We start from the raw sequence: 5044 nt of genomic DNA on the forward strand, positions 1-5044 counted from the left end.
CCGATGTCCGTACTGTGACTCTATATGATATCTGGAAAGTTCAAATCCTCATTACATGCAATGGTGATAAAAGCAGGAAATATAATTACTGCAATTATCAAATATTGTCTGTTTTCTTCTAAATTTGACCAAATTGTTTCCACACAGAGAGACACGCTGCCAACTCTCTGACTGGTCTGCTGGTCACGCCATTGCTATCTTCCTCAACATTGTGATGATCCCTGTAAAGAGCGACAATACTCCCCAGTTACCAAAGCAAGGCACCCCCGTCCAAAGCTTTCAGCATTTTAGAAATTTGAGTCGATCAGCAATACTGAAATAAACAATGGCTAACAGTGCTTAGTCAGCAACCAAGCCCCGAAAGTGTATTTATTTTTTTCAGTGTTTACCATCTTTAATATACGGCTTTATTATGTTCCCTATCTACATGGCGACAGCATTACGAGATTCACTCATCAACAATATCCAGCAGGAATTATCCATTTCCCTAAATCTGGAACAGGAAGTTTTATGATGGATTGAAAAAAGAAGATCAACATGTAACTGTCCACAAACCATTCTACGGTCACAACAGAGGAAGAAGGTCATTCTGTCCAAGGGGCCGATGCTACCTCTTTGAACACACTGCTTAATGTGTTTCAATGTCTATCGTCATTGCCAACAAAGTATCACTCTCAGTATTTTTAACCCACGTTCAACTGCACTGGGGACAGGATGGTGATGAACCCGCTTTAAACTTTTTGTAAGTGTTTACTGGTTGGCGAACGTGGTGCCACTGTTTAAGAAGGGTGGTAAGGGCACGCCAGGGAACTATAGACCAGTGAGCCTGAGGCAGTGGTGGGCAAGTTGTTGGAGGGAATCCTGAGGGGCAGGATGTACATGTATTTGGAAAGGCAAGGACTGATTAGGAATAGTCAACATGGCTTTATGCATGGGATATCATGTCTCACAAACTTGATTGAGTTTTTTGAAGAAGTAACAAAGAAGATTGATGACGGCAGAGCGGTCGATGTCATCTGTATGGACTTCAGTAAGGCGTTCGACAAGGTTCTCTATGGGAGACTGTTTTAGCAAGGTTAGATCTCACGGAATACAGGGAGAACTAGCCATTTGGATACAGATCTGGCTCAAAGGTAGTTGACAGAGGGTCGTGTTGGAGGGTTGTTTTTCAGACTGGAGGCTTGTGACCAGTGGAGTGCCACAAGGATCGGTGTTGGGTCCTCTACTTTTTTTGTCATTTACATAAACGATTTGGATGCGAGCATAAGAGGTACAGTCAGTAAGTTTGCAGATGATACTAAAATGGGAGGTGTCGTGGACAGCGAAGAGGATAACCTCAACTTACAACAGACTCTTGACCAGATGGGCAAATGGGCTGAGAAGTGGCAGATGGAGTTTAATTCTGATAAAAGCGAGATGCTGCATTTTGGGAAAGCAAATCTCCGCAGGACTTATACACTTAATGATAAGGTCCGAGGGAGTGCTGTTGAACAAAGAGAACTTGGAGTGCAGGTTGATAGGTCCTTGAAAGTGGAGTCGCAGATAGATAGGATAGTGAAGAAGGCGTTTGGTTTGCTTTCCTTTACTGGTCAAGGTATTGGTACAGGAATTGGGAGGTCATGTTGCGGCTGTACAGGACATTGGTTAGGCCACTGTTGAAATATTGCGTGCAATTCTGGTCTCCTTTCTACCGTAAAGATGTTGTGAAACTTGAAAGGGTTCAGAAAAGATTTACAAGGATGTTGCCAGGGTTGAAGGGTCTGAGCTACAGGGAGAGGCTAAACAGACTGGGGCTGTTTTCCCTGGAGCGTCGGAGGCTCCAGGTGACTTTATAGACGTTCACAAAATTATGAGGGACATGGAGAGAATAAACATGCAAAGTCTTTTCCCTGGGGTCGGGGAGTCCAGAACTAGAGGGCATAGGTTTATGGTGAGAGGGTGAAGATATAAAAGAGACCCAAGGGCAACTTTTTCACACAGAGAGTGGTACATGTATGGAATGTGCTGCCAGAGCAAGTGGAGGAGGCTGGCACATTTGCAACATTTAAGAGGCATTTGGATGGGTACATGAATACGAAAGGTTTGGAGGGATATGAGCCCGGTGCTGGCAGATGGGACTAGATTGGGTTTGGATATCTGGTCGGCATGGACAGGTTGGACCGAAGGGCCTGTTTTCATGCTGTGCATCTCTATGACTCTATGACTCAACTGAGTTTGCCCTGTCATTCATTTTACTATAACTTATTTTCCCCCTCTCCCAAGCTGATAGAGGCATTGAAATATATTTTCAATTTTAGTTAAGTTAAAATTTCACGCATTGTGTGGTACAGTTTGATGATTTTTAGCTTCTTGTGAAAACTTTCCCATAAAATTTTTATAAATTCTATAAACCTCGAATTGCTTGTTTTCAATCTCAGAATAATATCATGTCGACTTTCAGACATCATGGGTCATCTGTTCATGTGTTAATAGATGGTCGCTCACTATGGATTTATTCAATCCCTGCTGTACAACATCTCTCATAAACTGCATTCACCGACTTGACTGACCGTTCACCTCTTTATCATGCGTGTGCAATATCCCTACAATTCAATGTTAAATCTTTATTTTTTAATGTAATTCGTCACAGAAAATGAACAGGACAAATCTAAAACAATGTCTTGCACGCTGGCCCAATCATCAGAAGTTTGAACATCCTTACTCACTGGAGATTTTTGGAAAATAACAAATACATATCAGATCAGTGGCATCATTGTGAACTCTCTAACTGATGGGAGAACTGGTACAAACTAAATCTACTGAAAGACTGTTCATCGCAATTTCAGACAGATGTAACTATGGAATAAATCTGTCTGGTTTTGAACACGTATGTCCTTTTGAACTACTTTTGCAGCATTTACTGGCTCACGTGAAATTTCTCTTGCAACATTGCAGAGGACACACCATTCAACGTGGAATGAGGTGAGAGTCGGTACAATTAGTGTTCTCCATATTTCACACCTGTATGAGAACACAAGAACGACGAGCAGGCGTGGGCCATCCTGCCCATCAAGGCTGCACCACCATTCAATGAGACCATGGGCTGATCTTTTCGTGGATTCAGTTGCACTTACCCGCCGATTCTCAACAACCCATAATTCCAGTGCTGTTCAATAATCCATATTTTTTAGATTAGATTACTTACAGTGTGGAAACAGGCCCTTCGGCCCAACAAGTCCACACCGACCCGCCGAAGCGCAACCCACCCATACCCCTACCTTTACCCCTTTAACCTAACACTACGGGCAATTTAGCATGGCCAATTCACCTGACCCGCACATCTTTTGGACTGTGGGAGGAAACCGGAGCACCCGGAGGAAACCCACGCAGACACGGGGAGAATGTGCAAACTCCACACAGTCAGTCGCCTGAGTTGGGAATTGAACCCGGGTCTACAGGCGCTGTGAGGCAGCAGTGCTAACCACTGGGCCACCGTGCCGCCCACCACATATATCTACGTTTGATTTCATCCAACAAGATAATCTCAACTGCTTCACTGGGCAGGGAATTCCACAGATTCACAACAAAATGGTTGGAAAAGTTCCTCTTCACCTCAGTCTGAAACCTGATCCTCCTTTGTTTAAAGCTACTTTCCCACGTTCTACTTTCACCCACTAGTGTGATGAACCTCCATCATATCTACTCCGTTCATTATTTTCTATCTTTCTGTCAGATTCGCCCCTCATTCTTCTAAATTCCAAATATAGTCCTGGTCTTCTCAAGCTGTCCTCTCCGGAATCAATGCTGTGAAGCTTCTCCGCAACCTGTCCAGTGCCAGTGCAGTATTTAGCTAACACAGATGACTGCCTACTTCAAGCTGAATCGCTGTATCAAGGAAGAAGGCAAGTTGATTTCCAGTTTGCTTCAACTACACATGAGGGACATGAATACCATTTTTTCTTTGACTGTAGCATTTATTTAGATTTCAAAACATCTTTATTTCTGTGAAATTTTGTAATTCAATTAAGTGTCAATCGACACAGGGAATAAAAAGAAACAAAATTATTGACAGCAGCAAAAATGCAGAATACTTGACATTTCTGTATGCGAATTAAAACTGAACACATATTAATTACTAAATTTAGAAACTAAACAATGCATTCACCTCTCGGTTGATATGACTTCAATCATTCATTTTTCTTCACATAAAGGATCAATTAGATTTTATGGTCTACCCAAGTAGGAGAATTATGTCGCGAATAAAGAATTCAATTCTTAGTAAAATAGAAAACATTGAGTTGAACATGGGTGCCTGGGAGTGACCCTTGTGTTTCTTCTTGACTAATATTGAGTTTATAAAAGAGCAGTAGTGGATTGAAAAGTCAGCTATTCATTACTTCGGCATGAGGTGAATATTAAAGTGGTTTTGTGCAACTTGCAATTTCATATTTCATGCACTTCCCTAATTAAAGTCATAGAGTCATAGAGATGTACAGCATGGAAAAAGACCCTTCGGTCCAACCTGTCCATGCTGACCAGATATCCCAACCCAATCTAGTCCCACCTGCCAGCACCCGGTCCATATCCCTCCAAACCTTTCCTACGAATATACCCATCCAAATGCCTCTTAAATGTTGCAATTGTACCAGGCTCCACCACTTCCTCTGGCAGCTCATTCCATACTCTTACCACCTTCTACGTGAAAAAGTTACCCCTTAGGTCCCTTTTACATTTTTCCCCTCTCACCCTAAACCTATGCCCTCCAGTTCTGGACTCCCCCACCCCAGGGAAAAGACTTTGCATATTTACCCTATCCATGCCACTCATAATTTTATTAACCTCCATAACATCACCCCATAGCCTCCATTGCTCCAGGGAAAACAGCCCTAGCCTGTTCAGTCTCTTCCTATAGCTCAAATCCTCCAACCCTTGTATTCCATGAGATATAACCTTGCTAATCAGTCTTCCATGGGGAACCTTGTCAAACGCCTTATTGAAGTCCATATAGGTCACATCTACTGCTCTGCTCTCATCAATCTTCTTTGTTACTTCCTCAAAAAACTCA

The sequence above is a fragment of the Chiloscyllium plagiosum genome, unplaced genomic scaffold (genome assembly GCF_037043375.1).
Source record: "Chiloscyllium plagiosum isolate Xiang-an unplaced genomic scaffold, Cpla_swu_hap1 HiC_scaffold_27, whole genome shotgun sequence".
NCBI classification, from domain to species: domain Eukaryota; kingdom Metazoa; phylum Chordata; class Chondrichthyes; order Orectolobiformes; family Hemiscylliidae; genus Chiloscyllium; species Chiloscyllium plagiosum.